The sequence below is a fragment of the Bubalus kerabau genome, chromosome 2, assembly GCF_029407905.1.
Source record: "Bubalus kerabau isolate K-KA32 ecotype Philippines breed swamp buffalo chromosome 2, PCC_UOA_SB_1v2, whole genome shotgun sequence".
Classification (NCBI taxonomy): domain Eukaryota; kingdom Metazoa; phylum Chordata; class Mammalia; order Artiodactyla; family Bovidae; genus Bubalus; species Bubalus kerabau.
This window is the reverse complement of record NC_073625.1, coordinates 176049026-176068512: the sequence shown is the minus strand read 5'-3', so window position 1 is coordinate 176068512 and position 19487 is coordinate 176049026. Positions and strand designations below refer to the sequence as shown.

Here is a 19487-nt window from a genome sequence, read left to right as displayed (position 1 = left end):
TACAGAAGTCAAACTGAGGTCAGGGAAGATAAGTGGACTAACTTGCTCAAAATGAGTGAAGATCTTGGCGCTGGAATGAAGGTCTCTTGTGGGCTGATGCTCAGGTCTGTACTTCCCTGGGCACACAAAGATAGGGGGTGGGGTTAGGGTCGGGGAGGGACATAGCTAGTGAGTGAGGAGTGACGGAACTTATTTCTCCGCAGGGAGAAATAAGGAGGATGTGGAGTTCAACGAAGCCGTTTGGAAATGAACACAGATGAGACAGTCTCTCTTGGGCTGTTATGGAGATTAATGGCCATAGACAAGAGCCCTCATGCATCAGTAAGGGAGAGGATTTCAAAGACCCTTAAAAATCATTGGGAAACATTTCAAAAGGAAAGCGCTCGCAAAGCAACCAGAGGCCCGTCAAACGCACGGGCGTATAGCTCACCAGGCGATGCTTGTAATCTAATTGCCTATGAGCAAGAGTTTAAAACAATATTTACGATGTGGAAAAATAGCTCGTGATTTGATTTGTACAGAAGAAACGCGCCTAATGGGTAAATTAGATTTTGATCTCTCTGGCCCAGGTCCTGTGGGTGGAGCCAAGCCCATTGGAGGGGGCGAGGCTCTCCAGCCCTCTACTTCCCTTCTAACCCTTCACCCGCCCACCTTCCCTCCCCCGCCCCAGCACAGTCCTGCGACAGCTCAGTGTCCTCCTAGGACATGGAAGGCCAGCAGCATCCCCTGTTTATCTTGGGCCTGCCAGTCCTTTAAGCCCCACCTCTTCTTCCAGGAAGCCTTCCCGACTGCTCCAGCCTGCTTTCACTTCAGTTCCAACGATTCTGAAGGTCTGTGACACACGGTCAGGCTTCCATTAGATAGAGCTGGCTCTTATTTAGACTTTCATTCGCTTGGCTTTTTATTTATTTATTTATTTTTGCCTCGTGTGCCCTTTCCTGAAGTTTTTTGGATGTTAATTTGCAATCTAGACTTGTTATTTTACTTGCCTTATTTAATGTAGGCACTCTGGTGAGTAATAATTGCTTTTGCCTGACAATGGTCCATTCTCCTTATGGAAAGAGTAACCTGATTTCCCCTGGGGAAACTGCCCATCCGAGTTTCAGTCCACGTGGGCAGGGCAGACCAGGGTCCTCGCAGCAGCAGGTGGGCACGTGACGCAGATGTGGCCAATCAAGAGAACCACTCCCATCAGCCACAGTGATTTGTTCAGGGGCGGGCCCATGCTGGGCCAATGACAGGCCTCCTCGGATGGCAGCTACTCTTAGCTATTACGAGAGTTGTAAGTTATCTGGAATTGCTAAAGTGGTAGAATCAAAAGCTGAAGTTCTTGGTGGCCATCTGGTCATTCCGTGGAAGAAGCTCCCCTGAAAGTGAAGCCAATACCATAGGAAATGGAGAGAGGAACGTAGAAGATCCGCAGTCAAGCACCCGAATCCAGCGGTGGGTGGCTCACACATTTAGTCCAGAACCTACCTCCTTTTATTTGTTTCGCCAGTTTGAGTCTCAGTCTTTTACAGAAACCTATCATTCTAACTTGCACAATAGGCACAGGACTGATGTCTAGGCACTTCTAGACGAGTAAGCATTTTCGGAACTGAATGAAATTTGTAGACTATCAAAACCGAAAGAATATTTCTGGACATAGTTCTGTGACTGAAGCCAGTTTTTCTGGCTTTTCCCCAATGGCCTGCTCTGTGTTGGCTCTTCTAGGTGGTGGGGACACACAGAAGAATCGGAGCAGACCCAGCCCCGGGGAGCTCACAATCTTGGAGGGAAGGTAAGAGAAGCTGTGCCAAACTGCCCTCAGGGGCTGAGAGGAAGACATACCATGTGCCATGGAGAATCACGACAACCACAGGGCTCCAGAAGCCTCTGGTGCAGGAGCAGGCGGGAGATATAAGACTGGGCAGGACTTCGTGGAGGCAGTGAGAAGGGCCACAAGCGGAGAGTGACGGGATGAATGGTGAACTTGGTGGCAGTGCCAGGACTATCGGAGTGAGGAGCATTGAGGCCCTTTGCCCCAGACCTCTGGGAAGGAGGGTCCAGAGCTGCTCTTCAGCACCTGACAGAGGTCTGGCTCTCTTTCTTCCTGTCTACTCTGTAGCAGGTCTCTCAGCTGGGAGATCAGGTGGACTCAGGCAGCGGTTGTCTGGGGACACCTGTGGGCGTTTGGGAGCCAGCTGAGGGTTATGGAGCTTTCCCACCACACAGTGAGGGAGGGGACACAGGTGCCAGTGCTTGTCTTCATGAAACAGTCATGTTCACCGTGGCATTTATTATCATCTGAGTCCTTTGTGGCATCAAAACCAATTTTGAGACATTTCTTTAGTATTTCTGTGCTGGGGGCTTTACTCTCAACCTCTGTGTCTTCGCTTAACAGTGAATCACCCACCTTGGCTCTCATTTTTCTAATGGTGCTTAGAAAGGCTTAAAGCCCTACAACAAGTGCAGGTCTGTCTCACCTAGGTGAGAGAGTCTGCTTGGCACCTGTGGGGATGGCTTACTGGACAACGAATAGGGCTCAACTCACCTGGTTCAGTCTTCCAGTGCCTACTGTTTCAGAGCCTGCCTCCCTCTTCACTCAGCTGCCCGAGATGGTGTAAGAAACAGGTCGTGGCTGGAAAAACAGACACGTCCGCCATCATTTGATAGAGTGTGGGATGCATGTGATGATATGTGCATGCATCCATCCGCGAAAGGCACAAAGACATGTGCAAAGAACAGTAGGATTAATTCTGTCTTGGTGATCAGGAGAAGCAGAGGTGCTGGCAGCCCTGCAGGACACGGGAGACTGGAAATAACGGTGTCCTTCAAACAGGAAACTTGTTGCACAGCAGAGGTCGCATTAAGGTGGCTCCTGAATGCTCTCTGTATGAGGTAGATTCCATCACCCCATTATACAGAGAAGGCAGTTGAGGGTCAGTATGCCTGAGCAACTTGTCAAGGCACAGCAGGGCTAGGATTCAACCCCAGGCTGGCTAATGCAACGTTTGAGCTGCTTTCTTTAAGCCTCACTTCCGTTCGGATATCTTTGGCTATTGAAACTCCTGTCTTCTTGTCATCTTCTAATCCTCAGTCGATGCCAAGTGTCATGGTGCTGGGAGCAGAAGCAGAGACACTCTCCTGCACCCCACCCCCACTTCACAGATCTAAGGAGGCAGACTGGGGAGAGAGCCGGGCTCCTGCCTTCTGGGCCTGGCTCTCCACACTGTCCCACTCCTCTGATTGTGGGGATGGATGTCAGACTTCAAAGGCTGCAGCGCACTGTCTCTCCAATCTCCAGCCCATGAGAAAGCGCCTAAGCCCAGAACAAAGGCCTTTCCAGACCCACGTCACCTGCTCAGCACTTAGCACGGGGCTTAATTAAAGGAAACAGAGCTTCTTAGAGTGAGAGTGAGGAGTGAAGGAGAAAGTCGATCACACTAAAGACACCGCCATTAATAAAGCCAGACTCGCCACTAATATCCCACTTGAATTCAAAACAGGACAAATAATTGGAAATCTGAGCAGGGTGAGTGGTAGGGCCAGTGGTATGGATGACAGAGGTCTGGCAGCTGTGGGAGACCTGTATGGGGACCAAGTTTCTGGAGGGAGTAATTCTGTCTTGAGGCCCAGTGTCCTCTTGGCCGATAGCCATAGGCTGACACCTGGGTCACAGCAGTATCTCACACTGAATAGCACTTGAAATGTGCCAAGCACTGTTCTCAGTTCTTTACAAATGTTAATTAATTTAATCCTTAAAAATATTCCATTTGTACGTGTCTATATCTATCTGCCTTCCTATCTATCTTTCTATCTTGTTAGTTGATGTGCTGTTGCTCATGTCTGACTCTTTGCAACCCCATGGACTATAGCCCGCCAGGCTCTTCTGTCCATTGGGATTCTCCAGGCAAGAATACTGGAGTGGGTTACCATGCCCTTCTCCAGGGGATCTTCCCAACCCAGGGTTCGAGCCCAAGTCTCACACATGGCAGGTGGATTCTATCTTAGATACTGTTATTGACTCTATTTTACAGATGAGGAGACTGAAGCACAGGGGTTAAGTAAGTTGACCAGGCTGAGCTGGGAGTTTGGACTTGTGTGCCATGACCTCACCTGGAAGTCATAGCCATGTAAGCTGGCCTCTCCTTCCTGGCTTGCTGGATAACTGCCGTTCATTTAGCCAGCAAACATTTGTCAGGTATACTCCTTGCTTGGTGATAATAGTAATAACCACTGTGTATGGCTCCTTTTGGAGAAGGCAATGGCACCCCACTCCATTTCCACTCTTGCCTGGAAAATCCCATGGGCGGAGGAGCCTGGTAGGCTGCAGTCCATGGGGTCATGAAGAGTCGAACACGACTGAGCAACTTCACTTTCACTTTTCACTTTCATGCATTGGAGAAGGAAATGGCAACCCACTCCAGTGTTCTTGCCTGGAGAATCCCAGGGACGGGGGAGCCTGGTTGGCTGCCGTCTATGGGCTCGCACAGAGTCGGACACGACTGAAGAGACTTAGCAGCAGCAGCATGGGTCCTTTACGCCAGCTGTTAAGCACTTTATGTGCATTATCTCCCTTCACCCCCCTGATAACCCATGAGGTGTGTGCTTCTATTGTCTCCATGTTACAGGGAGGGACACTGAACCTCAGAGAGGCTAGGTGACTTCCCCTTGGTCCCATGGCTAGTTAGTAGTGGAGACAGGATTCAAAACTACATCTTTTGGCTCAAAACACAGTCCCTTAACCACTGATATTTAAAAAAAATGTTTTTAATTTTGGCTATGTCAGGTCTTAGTTGTGGCACACGGGATCTTTGTTGCAGCATGTGAGATCTTTTCATTGCAGTCTGTGGGCTTAGTTACCCCACGGCATGTGGGAGCTTAGTTCTCTGACCAGGAATGGAACCCATGTCCCCTGCATTGGAAGATTGATTCTTAACCACTGAACCACCAGAGAAGCCCCTCTACTACTGGTATTGAGTGCTTATTCTCAAAGGGTCCTCGGAAGATGTACTCACAGGTAGTCATAGCTCAGGCTGATAGATGCTGCACACACCTAGATGTGAGCATCCCTAGAGATGGGCAGCAACCAGATATGGCCCACTGAGTACCATTCATTTATGTCTTCAGGCTATAAACCCAGGACGCTTCCCTATTCCTACCTAACCCCTTCTCTTCCTTGTCTTTATCCTGTGTGCTCTCCCACTTAGTCATGTGTGTGTGGTTGTGTGTGTGTGTGCGTGCGTGCATGCGCTCAGTCACGTCTGACTCTTTGTGACCCCATGGACTGTAGCCCTCCAGGCTCCTCTCTCCATGGAATTTTCCAGGCAAGAATACTGGAGTGGGTTTCCTTGCCCTCCTCCAGGGGAACTTCCCGACCCAGGGTTTGAACCCACGTCTCTTATATCCGTTGTATTATGAGGCAGATTTTTTACCACTGTACCACTTGGGAAGCCCCTCTCCTTCCCACCTATTCATCCCACAGCCCTAAAGTTGTGGGTGACCACCCTGGGAATTGTGGGCATTCTGGACCCTGTGGTGAGGTTGGGAATGCTTTCTACATAGGGATCTGGCTCCATGCTGGCAGGAAACAGAATTCACATCTGTTTAAGAGGCAACTTAGTAAAATGGAAAGGGCATGGACATTGGAGTCAGACAGGCCTCAGTGTGACTTCTGACTTCTGAGCCTCAGTTTCCCTAACTGTGAAATGCGCCTGCAGGTCCAGAGGAAGGATGGAAAAGACTGGCTGTATGAGGCCTCTCTCTGTGGAGAGGGATGGAGAGTAGGGAGAGGGTCAAAGCCTGTGAACTGTGGAGAGCACAGGGAGGGGAGCACAGCTTCCTTTCCCTAGCCCATCATATTGGAATGAGGGGCTCCTTAGAACTGGAGGTGAGCATATTTAGGGAAAATGAGAGGAGATATGGGCACAGAGGTGGAAACTTAGGGCCTCACTGCTCTGACAGTGATGAAGGCTGGAAATGTCACCTAATCCAGGAGACACAGGTCACCTCAGGCATAGGGCCATGGCAATGTTGTGATGGGTCAGGGCATGCTTCAATTTTAGATAATTGTCATGGAGGAATCCAAGGCCAGAAGCTTAAAGAGTCTCCTTCCACTGTGATCCTGTCTCCTTGCTCTTATTGACCCTAGAGAAAAAGCTCACACTTCTGATCTGAAGTGTTCTCATTTCACCTACATGGCAATGCTGATGGGGCTGCCTTGGGGTGTTCTGGTGGGTGAGGGACAGAGAAGATGAGAGAGTGAAGGGGCTACAGTGGGGTGAGTAGTCTGCACAAACAGAAGGCTCTGAGATCTCTCCTGATTTGATACTAAATCTAATGACTCTGACCTCTGAATAGTCCAGCTATGATGGCCAGTGACAGAGACTTTGTGCCAAGGACCAGAACTGGATATATACTTTACCTATAAATAGAAGTAGATTCAGTGGAGTGCTGGGAAATGTTTAACAGCCACTTTCTGGGGATGGGGAGATGCTCTAATTTGTAGCATTTGGCCATTTCTCTGGTGTAAATGAGCTTCCCTGGTAGTTCAGCTGGTAAAGAATCTGCCTGCAATGCAGGAGACCCCAACTCTATTCCTGGGTCGGGAAGATCCCCTGGAGAAGGAATAGGCTACCCACTCTAGTATTCTTGGGCTTCTCTGGTGGCTCAGCTGGTAAAGAATCCACCAGCAATGCAGGAGACCTGGATTCGATCCCTGGGTTGGAAAGATCCCCTGGAGAAGGGAATGGCTACCCACTCCAGTATTCTGGCCTGGAGAATTCCATGGACTGTATAGTCAATGGGGTCGCAAAGAGTCTGACGGGACTGAGTGACTTTCTCTTTCACTGATATAAATACTCCCACCAAGGCTGATCACAAGCTACCAACCTGACATCGGATCAGATCAGATCAGTCGCTCAGTCATGTCCGACTCTTTGCGACCCTATGAACTGCAGCACGCCAGGCCTCCCTGTCCATCACCAACTCCTGGAGTTCACTCAGACTCACGTCTATCGAGTCAGTGATGCCATCCAGCCATCTCATCCTCTGTTGTCCCCTTCTCCTCCTGCCCCCAATCCCTCCCAGCATCCGAGTCTTTTCCAATGAGTCAACTCTTCGCATGAGGTGGCCAAAGTACTAGAGTTTCAGCTTTAGCATCATTCCTTCCAAAGAAATCCCAGGGCTGATCTCCTTCAGAATGGACTGGTTGGATCTCCTTGCAGTCCAAGGGACTCTCAAGAGTCTTCTCCAACACCACAGTTCAAAACCATCAATTCTTCGGTGCTCAGCCTTCTTCACAGTCCAACTCTCACATCCATACATGACCACAGGAAAAACCATAGCCTTGACTAGACGGACCTTTGTTGGCAAAGTAATGTCTCTGCTTTTCAATATGCTGTCTAGGTTGGTCATAACTTTCCTTCCAAGGAGTAAGCGTCTTTTAATTTCATGGCTGCAGTCACCATCTGTAGTGATTTTGGAGCCCAGAAAAATAAAGTCAGCCACTGCTTCCACTGTTTCCCCATCTATTTGCCAGGAAATGAAGGGACCGGATGCCATGATCTTCGTTTTCTGAATGTTGAGCTTTAAGCCAACTTTTTCACTTTCCACTTTCACTTTCATCAAGAGGCTTTTTAGTTCCTCTTCACTTTCTGCCATAAGGGTGGTGTCATCTGCATATCTGAGGTTACTGATATTTCTCCTGGCAATCTTGATTCCAGCTTGTGTTTCTTCCAGTCCAGCGTTTCTCATGATATACTCTGCATATAAGTTAAATAAACAGGGTGACAATATACAGCCTTGACGTACTCCTTTTCCTATTTGGAACCAGTCTGTTGTTCCATGTCCAGTTCTAACTGTTGCTTCCTGACCTGCATACAAATATCTCAAGAGGCAGATCAGGTGTTCTAGTATTCCCATCTCTTTCAGAATTTTCCACAGTTTATTGTGATCCACACAGTCAAAGGCATTGGCATAGTCAATAAAGCAGAAATAGATGTTTTTCTGGAACTCTCTTGCTTTTTCCACGATCCAGCGGATGTTGGCAATTTGATCTGTGGTTCCTCTGCCTTTTCTAAAACCAGCTTGAACATCAGGAAGTTCATGGTTCACATATTGCTGAAGCCTGGCTTGGAGAATTTTGAGCATTACTTTACTAGCATGTGAGATGAGTGCAATTGTGCGGTAGCTTGAGCATTCTTTGGCATTGCCTTTCTTTGGGATTGGAATGAAAACTGACCTTTTCCAGTCCTGTGGCCACAGCTGAGTTTTCCAAATTTGCTGGCATATTGAGTGCAGCACTTTCACAGCATCATCTTTCAGGATTTGAAATAGCTCAACTGGAATTCCATCACCTCCACTAGCTTTGTTCGTAGTGATGCTTTCTAAGGCCCACTTGACTTCACATTTCAGGATGTCTGGCTCTAGGTCAGTGATCACACCATCGTGATTATCTTGGTCGTGAAGATCTTTTTTGTACAGTTCTTCTATGTATTCTTGCCATCTCTTCTTAATATCTTCTGCTTCTGTTAGGTCCATACCATTTCTGTCCTTTATCGAGCCCATCTTTGCATGAAATGTTCCTTTGGTATCTCTGATTTTCTTGAAGAGATCCCTAGTCTTTCCCATTCTGTTGTTTTCCTCTATTTCTTTGCATTGATCGCTGAGGAAGGCTTTCTTATCTCCTTGTTATTCTTTGGAACTCTGCATTCAGATGTTTGTATCTTTCCTTTTCTCCTTTGCTTTTCGCTTCTCTTCTTTTCACAGCTATTTGTAAGGCCTCCCCAGACAGCCATTTTGCTTTTTTGCATTTCTTTTCTATGGGAATGGTCTTGATCCCTGTCTCCTGTACAATGTCATGAACCTCATTCCATAGTTCATCAGGCACTCTATCTATCAGATCTAGGCCCTTAAATCTATTTCTCACTTCCATCACTAAATGTTAAGTTGGGTGCTAGTGGCTGCTTCTCAGGAGCCCATACACACTGGCTGCAGCACACTTGTGGGCAAATTCACCAGAAGGCAGAGGAGGTTCAAGCTCCAGGTTGTCTCACTCGTGGGGATCCCATACAGTGTGTTTTCATTTTGATATGGGTTTGTACAGTTTCCAGAACTTAGACATAATAACTGCATTGGTTAAGATTCCTCCCTCATCACTGTGGCTTGTATAGGATGGCTTGGAGTAGCCCATGAACATGTTGTAATTACTTTGTTCATTTTAAATATAAATTCATTTTTGTACCTAATTTTGATTTGTAATTTTATTTCCCTTTTCTAAAGAGGGCCTTGAAACTTATATATCCTTCCAGCCTCAAAGCATGGATCCTCTCTGGGACTTAATTAGATTGTAACTCATCCTTCAGAAAATGTTGGTGATTATTGCTCTGTACCTTAGAGTCACACTGGTGTATGCAAATTTATCATTGATTAATTTGGTCTAGATTAGCTTACTAGAATGCCACTTGCATCATGTCAGAGTTCTACTCAAAACCCTCATGAGTCCCCACTTGATCCCTTAAACTGGATTTTAAGATTCTCTATAGATTGGCCCTCTCATCTCCTTTCTGAAAATATCTCCTTTACTTCTAGTGTATCTCCTCAATAAAACTTTTTCCCTTGTGACTTTTTAGATTATTTTCTCTGCCTGGATCACCTTTTTTGTCTCCTCACTTTTGGATTTTACCAAATCCTTTTTCTGTGTCTGTTGAATAGTCGTGTGTGTGTGTGTGTGTGTGTTTTAATTTGGTCCTCTCTCCAAGCCAGGCTTCAGCAATATGTGAACCATGAACTTCCAGATGTTCAAGCTGGTTCTAGAAAAGGCAGAGGAACCACAGATCAAATTGCCAACATCCGCTGGATCGTGGAAAAAGCAAGAGAGTTCCAGAAAAACATCTATTTCTGCTTTATTGACTATGCCAATGCCTTTGACTGTGTGGATCACAATAAACTGTGAAAATTCTGAAAGAGATGGGAATACCAGAACACCTGACCTGCCTCTTGAGAAACCTGTATGCAGGTCAGGAAACAACAGTTAGAACAGTATATGGAACAACAGACTGGTTCCAAATAGGAAAAGGAGTTCGTCAAGGCTGTATATTGTCACCCTGCGTATTTAACTTATATGCAGAGTACATCATGAGAAACGCTGGACTGGAAGAAACACAAGCTGGAATCAAGATTGCCAGGAGAAATATCAATAACCTCAGATATGTAGATGACACCATCTTTATGGCAGAAAGTGAAGAGGAACTAAAAAGCCTCTTGATAAAAGTGAAAGAAGAGAGTGAAAAAGTTGGCTTAAAGCTCAACATTCAGAAAACTAATGGCATCTGGTCCCATCACTTCATGGGAAATAGATGGGGAAACAGTGGAAGCAGTGGCTGACTTTATTTTTCTGGGCTCCAAAATCACTACAGATGGTGATTGCAGCCATGAAATTAAAAGACACTTACTCCTTGGAGGAAAGTTATGACCCACCTAGACAGCAAATTAAAACGCAGAGATATTACTTCTCCAACAAAGGTCCGTCTAGTCAAGGCTATGGTTTTTCCAGTAGTCATGTATGGATGTGAGAGTTGGACTATAAAGAAAGCTGAGCACTGAAGAATTGATGGTTTTGAACTGTGGTGTTGGAGAAGACTCTTGAGAGTCCCTTGGACTGCAAGGAGATCCAACCAGTCCATCCTAAAGGAGATCAGTCCTGAGTGTTCATTGGAAGGACTGATGCTGAAGCTGAATCTCCAATACTTTGGCCACCTGATTTGAAGAGCTGCCTCATTAGAAAAGACCCTGAGGCTGGGAAAGATTGAGGGCAGGAGGAGAAGGGGACAACAGAGGATGAGATGGATGGCATCACCAACTCAATGGACATGGGTTTGGATGGACTCCAGGAGTTGGTGATGGACAGGGAGGCCTGGAGTTCTGTGGTTCATGGGGTCACAGAGAGTGGGACACGACTGAGCAACTGAACTGAACCATATTAATATGGTGTGTTACATTCATTGATTTTGACATATTTAACTTCCCTTTCCTGGAATAAATTCTGCTTGATTGTCGTGTATAATCCTTTTTATTTGTTGCTAGATTCAGTTTGCTAGTGTTCTGTTGAGAGATTTTGGATCTGTATTCATAAGAGATAGTGATTTGTAGTTTTCTTGTGAAAACTTGGTTTTGGTATTGAGGAAATTCTGCTGCTGCTGCTAAGTCGCTTCAGTCGTGTCCGACTCTGTGCGACCCCATAGATGGCAGCCCACCAGGCTCCCCTGTCCCTGGGATTCTCCAGGCAAGAACACTGGAGTGGGTTGCCATTTTCTTCTCCAATGCGTGAAAGTGAAGTTGCTCAGTTGTGTTCGACTCTTAGCGACCGCATGGACTGCAGCCTACCAGGCTCCTCTGCCCATGGGATTTTCCAGGCAAGAGTACTGGAGTGGGGTGCCACTGCCTTCTCCGGAGGAAATTCTAGTCTCACATGATTGGAAAGTGTTCCCGCCTCTTCTATTTTTTGGAAGATTTTGTGAAGGATTGATATTAATTATTCTTTCAGTAATTGGTAGAATGCACCAGCGAAGCCATCTGCAGCTGGATGTTTCTTTGTGAGAAGTTTTAAAATGATTAACTCTCTTTTTTTGTTATAGTCTATTCAGAAAGCAGTGGCACCCCATTCCAGTACTCTTGCCTGGAAAATCCCATGGACGGAGGGGCCTGGTAGGCTACAGTCCATGGGGTTGCTAAGAGTCGGACACGACTGAGCGACTTCACTTTCACTTTTCACTTTCATGCATTGGAGAAGGAAATGGCAACCCACTCCAGTGTTCTTGCCTGGAGAATCCCAGGGATGGGGGAGCCTGGTGGGTTGCACAAAGTCAGACACGACTGAAGCGACTTAGCAGCATTCAGATTTCTATTTCATCTTGGGTCAGTTTGGATAGTTGTCTTTCTAGGAATTTGTTTCAATAAAATTATCTAATTTGTTGGCATATGGTCATTTGTAGTATTTACTTAGAGTCCTTTTTATTTCTATAAGGTAACCTGTTAGTGATGTCTCCTCTTTCATTTCTGATTTTAGTTATTTGAGCTTTCTCCCTTTTTTTCTTGGCCTGGCTAGCTAAAAGTTTGCCAATTTTGTTGATCTTTTCAAAGAATAACTTTTGGATTGTTGAATTTTTTCTATTGTTTTTCTAATCTCTATTTATCTTCACTGTCTTTATTTCCGTCTGCTTGCTTTGGGTTTAGTTTGCTCTTGTTTTTCCAGGAAAAAGTACTGGAAAATACCCTCAAAACTATGTAATATAATATGTTTTAGAAGATTGATTTAAGTCCCAAAGTTGAAAAAAATACATTACAAGGTAAGATGGGAGTCACACCTGTGCAGATTACTGAAAGGTAGCAGAAATGGTCCCGTGAATACTCACCTTCATTATCTGCCTCCAGCCTATGTAAAAGAGCATCTAGATGTGAAAGGAATTCAGGAGTTTTTGTGTCCTCTCTGTCTACTACTCCATGGGGGCAGTGGGAGTGCCCTCCCCAAACAGGTTAATAGGGCTTCAGAAGTACTTACAGAAATTAGGAATGAGCTGTCAGAGGGAAAGTCCAACACCAGTCCCTGGCGAAATATTTGCCAAGTTTCAGAAACCCATAGGCTATTTTGCTTCATGAAACAAAGGGAAGGCAGTGAGATTGATTATGGCATACATCCCCTGGAGTTGGGGGATGATTTTGAACATGGAGACTGCTGCCTTTTCCCCAAGGACTTGAAGGTTGGCTGGAGGGGCCCATGGAGGTGGGGGGAGGGGCAGTGGCAGTATAGCAGCCTCACGTGAGAGTTTCCTGTGGGCTGTGTGAATGCAGAGGGAGGTACCAGGACTCAAACTTTCTTGACAGGACCTGCCTTCTGGGACAAGGGAACCTGAACAGTATGCGACTATGAGGAGAACAGCTTAGGGGGCACTGAGAAAGGGGTTGAAGAGGTCAGGGAGTGCACAGCCATCCTTTGGAAGCTCTACTGTGCTGAGAGTGGGTGTCTATAAGCACCCACAGAAGCATTCCCAGTGGATAGACGGGGTGGTTAACGTTTTGATGTCTGACGTTATAGAAGGTGAAACATTCAGCCAGTAATGTCTTAGAACCACAATCAGAGGCTCCTTCTCTCTGCAGTCACCCATGTGGACCCTGTGGCCCATTCAGCCCCTTCAGTATCCAGGTAGGTTATGACATAATTAGTAAGTCCTCTTAAGAGCTTTGTGTGACAAAGAACATCATACATAACGGGGTTGATTTTGCTGACTGGGCATCATAAACAGGAAATCCTGAGGGCCAGCCTCCCCATTGTATAGACAGGGTGGCTAGGGCCCAGAGAGGGGAAGGGCTTTGCCAAAGACGATATGGGCAGGCTGTGTGGGAGGCTGCCTATCCTTCCAGCTCCTGGAAATGAGGAAGCTCTGGCCCTTCCCTGGTCCTTCAACACAGACAGCTCTAATTATAAAAGGATTCAACTTGAGGGGGGAAACAGGGAGAGGATGAAATGTAGACTCTGAATTTCATTTTCATCATCAGACGTTTCTCAGGGAAAATGATATTTCCAGCCTAGACAGGGAAGTGGAAGTGGCCTGTACTCATGTCTGGAAGTTGTGGAAAATGCTTTATTTTAACTCAGTTCCCCCAGCAGTCATTCTCGTCTATTCTAAACTGCCAATCAACTTTCCAGCAAAGGAAAACACACACACACCTCTGCACAAATGGCTTTGATTAGGCTTAGCTGTAGGTTTAAGAAAATTTAATCATCTTAACCTGTTTAGTCTTTTTCCCTGATGAAAATCATCAGTCAGATCGCAGCATGAGCCAGTTAGAACTGAGCTGCTGTCAGCACCGTTGTTTATGTTAATACGTTATAGGCATGAAACGGAGGAAAGCAGAGTTATGAGAAAAGGTCCTGAGTGAATTAGGAGAGTAGGAGTCTGTGGCAGGCCCCTGAGGCCCATAGGCAGGCCTCTGGACGGGCTGTTTGTTTACAGGTCTAAGATAGAACCTCCTCTACCTCTTGGAAAGGATATTTCTCTCGGTGGTCGGATCCTGCCTTCAACAGAACTGAGGGTCTAGAACCTATCAATGCCATTTACTAGCTGTGTGACCCCAGACAAGTTGCTTAACCTCTCTAAATGTGGTTTACTCATCTGAGAAATGGGGCTAATAGGAGTGACTAGCCTACTGGATGGCTTTACCATTATGTGGGCCTGGTGGTTAGTGAATGCCCAGTTAAATGCTCCCCGACATCAGTGTTAATCCCTTTTCCCTGACACCAGCCAGCTCCTTCATGGTGCTCTCACTCCATGCCCCAGGCTCTGTGGGCATTGGCCAATGGGGAATACCTGCTAGATGTGAAGTGTCTTCTTGGGACAGATTGAAAAGGCCCTAAATCTGGAGCTTTGACCCACCTATGTCATGAGGACCTAGGTGACCTTAGGGGAATCACTGCTTCTTTGGATCTTGGTTTCTCAGTCAGTCCAATGAGCCCACTCCTGTCGTCAATATCCACCCCCTCTTCCTCCTAGAAAAAAATCTCACTTCCACCCAACTAAAGAGCTGCACTTCTAGGTGTGGCCATGTGACTATTTTGAAATCCAAAGGAAATGTTACATGGAACTTCTAGAAAGTCTCCTAAAAAGGATGGAGAAGAAAGAAGCAAATGTCTACTAGCATGTGAATAAACAATGGACCATTCATACTGTGGACTATCACTCAGTAATAAAAAGGAACAAACCACTGATATAAACAACAACATGGATAAACCGCAAAAGCACTATGCTGAGTGAAAGAATTCAGACACGGAAGAGTAAATAGTAAATTACTGCATTTGTATAAAGTTCTAAAACAGGAAATGTCAAAGGGGACACTGACTACAGGAACATGAGAGAACTTTCTAGGGAGGTGAAAGTGAAAGTGTTCATTGCTCAGTTGTGTTTGGCCCCATGGACTGTAACCCACCAAGCTCCTTTGTCTGAGGGAGTTCTCCAGGGAAGAATACTGGAGTGGGTTGCTATTTCCTTCTCCAGGGGATCTTCCTAACCTAGGGATTGAACCCAGATCCCCTATATTGCAGGCATATTCTTTACCATCTGAGCCACCCAGGGAAGCCCTCTAGGGAGATGGGAATGTTCTATGTCTTAATTGCAGTGGTGATTACATGGGTATTTAAAGTTGTCAGAATTTACAAAACTATTTAACATATATGCATTTTATTTTAGATAAATTATACCTCAGTAAATCTTTTTTTTTTTAACAACAACAACTTCAAGAGCTGCCTTGTTTACAGATGTGATGGCTGGAGCTCTAGCAGCCATCTTTGGACATGAAGATGATTGCAGAGGAGTGAACTGGAGGGAGCCTGGGTCCCTGCCAACTTTATGAAGTCATTTTAACCAGACCTAGGCTGCCTGATGCTGAGTTTCTTTTGTGTGAGAGAGAAACTTTTATTTAGTGAAAGTCATGTTAACTTTTGCTATTGATCATGTGATCAACATGCAGTTGAACCAAGTCCAGACAGAAAGACAATGCCTGTAGGGTAATAGAAGGGCAAAAAAAGAAGAATGATTAGAACAGTTTTGAGACTGTTATTACTACTCTGATTATTATCTATCCCCTCTTCTTTCTCACCCTGATGTGCTGCTGAGGAGTAGGCGAAGTGGAAACGTGGGACTGGGACAGCTTTCTCTTGGGGCCATCTACCAGACTGAACCCAGGAAGACCCAGCCTCGTGCCTCACCTTCCCACCTCCTCTGCCTACCCCTTTCTAGCTCCTCACCCCACTCACAAGGGGGATATAGACCTGAAACTAGAGAATGGGTCTTGAAGAGCTTGTATATACATGACTTTGGGGTAGGGTTGCCTGACTCACATGGGCATGAGCCTCTTCTTCACAGGGTGGGTTCTCCTCTCTCAAAATGGAGATTTCGGTAGTCCAGAGATGCACAAGGCCTGGTCCAGGCTGCCACTGGCAGGCCAGTCTAATCAGAGGCATGGTCACTTCCATGAGTTGGGGTCAGATTCAGCTCCAGGAGGTGGTGGGAGGTGGAGGAGGTGGGAGGTCCCAAGGATGCCCCAGGAGGCTGGAGGAGAAGGTGGACTGGTCACCTTGAGGCTGGGCCCAGAGCTTGCCTCCCCTTTTCCATGCTACATGCCAATCATGGCATGTCAACAGGTGCCTGAGGGGGGAGCTAGTGGCATCTGTCCACTACAGGCCAGAGTGTAAAAAGAGATGGGTCATGGGTGCCCTTGACATGTATGGCAGCAGAGTGGGAGTGCTGTTCCCTAGACCTCTGGATTGCAGAGTGGGCACACTTCTCATCTTAGGCCAGGTGCAGGGGAGGAGGTCCTGGTGTTCCTCCAAACACACACATGCATGCACTTACATGCACACGTACACACATAGACTCTCACATACTTCCCATGTGCACACACATGGATATATACACCCAGGCATATACAATCTATACACATGCAAGCACACACCACACTGAACATCTCTGAAGCCCTGAAGAGCTTCTCACCCCTTCTTGCACATGAGCCTTCATGTGGATGATCCCCCCTACCAGCAACCCACTTGCTTCCCCCACTTCATCTGCATAGACGCCTACTGAAGGATTCTGCTGAACGCCACTTTCCCAGCAAGACAGCAGCACACCTGCCTGCCAGCGACCATCCCCACCCCATGCAGCTCTGCTCCAAGCCCTCACAGTACTCACCGTAATAACAGCTTTAAGTCTATCTGCTCTGACAGACTGTGACCTTTGTAAGGACAGGGCCTGCCCAACTTGGTCACCCTGTACCCCAGCACCAGGCCTAGTGCTTAATAGGTGCTCAAACAATGTAGATTGAATGGATAAATATCCACGTTCATCCATCCGTATCTGCTGCTCCCACATGACTGGGAGCTCCTGGAGAGTGTGGACATGTCTTGAATGACCCTGTGGAGATGCTTAAAAGTGCTTGTTGAAGAAATGAATAAATGATTGCCTGTTCCCAATTCTCTCTCTCTCTCTCTCTCTCTGTCACACACACACACACTCACACTGAAATTCTGAAACAGTCCTGATCACCCAGACTCATGTGTAGTAAATTAAAGATGGCTACATCTTCTTTCTTGCTGTTCTTTTTTTAATTTTTTTTAAAAATTAATTTAGTTATTTATTTTACTTTACAATATTGTATTGGTTTTGCCATACATTGACTTGAATCCACCATGGGTGTACATGTGTTCCCCATCCTGAACCCCCCTCCCACCTCCCTCCCCATCCCACCCCTCTGGGTCATCCCAGTGTACCAGCCCCGAGCACCCTGTATCATGCATCCAACCTGGACTGGCGATTGGTTTCACATATGATAATTTACGTTTCAATGCCATTCTCCCATATCATCCTGCCGTCGCCCTCTCCCACAGAGTCCAAAAGACTGTTCAGTACATCTGTGTCTCTTTTGCTGTCTTGCATACAGGGTTATCATTTCTTACTGTTCTAATTGAGAGTGGTGTCTAACTGCCTTTCCCTTGAGTCTGGGTTGGCCATTAGTGACTGAGGATTCAGCAGAGATGATGTCCTGGATTTTCTGAGGCTATATCATAGGAAGTCTTGTGGTCTCTGCCTGGACATTTGGGAACATTTATTCTTTGAACCCAGCCACCATGCCATGAGGAAGCCCCAGCCAGTAGGTGGCAGTGACTTTCCAGCCTTGAAGGTTATCTTGGACGTGGATCCTCCAGCCCTTGTTGAGTTGCCCCAGCTGGTGAGCAAATATGAACTTTCCCCACCAAGCTCTACCTATATTGCATATTCATAAGCAAAATTAATGATAATTGCTGTTATACGCCACTAAGTTTGGGGGTGGTTCATTATGCAGCAATATATAAATAGAACAGCTTCAGTGCATGTGAGAGGAAGTGCTAAAATCCCTTAAGGGAATGCTGGAAGTCTGCCAAGATTACATCCCTGGATCCCTCCTACTGGGGAAGGAGCAGATAGGGCAGCTGTCTGGGACCCGCAAGTTTGCCTCGTATAGGAAGCCAGGGTGGATGAAAGGGCAGCTCCCCACAGGGATGGGCAGAGAGTACTGGGGGCTCTCATCACTGTATGGACCAGAGGCCGTGTGAGGGCCTCGTACATTCTCCCTGTCTCTCACATTCACACATGTACTTTAAGCAGGACTCAGAAGCTAGAGTTAAAAGCTCTCCATGCTGAGAACACTAGAATCCATTTTTCTTCCTGCATCCATCAGTCACTCTACCTCTCTGGCCCTGCCAGGAGCAAGAGGATGGGAAGAGCTGGTCAGAGCTGGGGGAGGAGAGCAGGCTGTGTACACGGGTTTGTGAAAAGCCACCTGCTGTGAGCTCAGCATCCACTGTGCTGGCAGCTTTGGCAAGATCTGCTGTGCTAATGTGCATCCTTCCATGGCCATGGTGGGTCTGCTGGGTGAGGGGTCTACATGCCCCTAGGAACCTGTGAGTGTGGCTGCCCATCTCACAGCTGAACATATGCATCCTTGACCTGCCTTGTACAGCCCGGTCTCTAGAGCACAGAGGGGGCTCTCTCAAGGGAGTGGTCTTTATGCCTATGGGCAGGGGGAGGGGAGTGTGTGTGTGTGGAGTCCCTGACTGACAGTATTCTGGAATGGAAATCAGAGTCACTCCTTCACTCAAACTGTGTCCTCTCCAGGTGGGACAAATGGAGAGAGGAACATGGAAGCATATACACTGCTGCTGCTGCTGCTGCTAAGTTGCCTCAGTCGTGTCCAACTTTGTGCGACCCCAGAGATGGCAGCCCACCAGGCTCCCCCGTCCCTGGGATTCTCCAGGCAAGAACACTGGAGTGGGTTGCCATTTCCTTCTCCAATGCATGAAAGTGAAAAGTGAAAGTGAAGTTGCTCGGTCATGTCTGACTCTTAGCGACCCCATGGACTGCAGCCTACCAGGGGGATTTTCCAGGCAAGAGTACTGGAGTGGGGTGCCATTGCCATGTGTAAAATAGATAACCAATGGTATTTGCTATATGACTCAGGGAACTCAAACTGGGGCTCTGTGACAGCTTAAAGGGGTGGGAGGGAGGGGACACATGTATATCTACGGCTGACTTATGTTGTTGTATGGCAGAGGCCAACACAATATGTGAAACAATTTTCTTCAATTAAAAATAAATCATATAGAACAGACTTTTGGACTCTGTGGGAGAAGGTGAGAGTGGGATGATGTGAGAGAATAGCATTGAAACATGTATATTACCATATGTGAAATAGGTCACCAGTCCAAGTTCAGTGCATGAAACAGGGCTCTCAAAGCTGATGTACTGGGACAACCCAGAGGGATGGGATGGGGAGGGAGATGGGAGGGGGGTTCAAGATGGGGAACATGTGTACACCCATGGCTGATTCATGTCAATGTATGGCAAAAACCACTACAATATTGTAAAGCAATTAGCCTCCAATTAAGGTAAATTAATTTAAAAAAAGCAGTGAAAGTCCCC

General features: G+C 46.7%; 1 long non-coding RNA gene across 1 annotated transcript; it reads left to right on the top strand.

Annotated features, from left to right (window-relative positions):
- Positions 1-665: 665 nt before the first annotated feature.
- Positions 666-19036, top strand: LOC129644997 (uncharacterized). Its single transcript, XR_008711110.1, has 3 exons — positions 666-1443; positions 1714-1780; positions 18684-19036. It is a non-coding gene; the product is annotated as an uncharacterized LOC129644997 (long non-coding RNA).
- Positions 19037-19487: the final 451 nt, after the last annotated feature.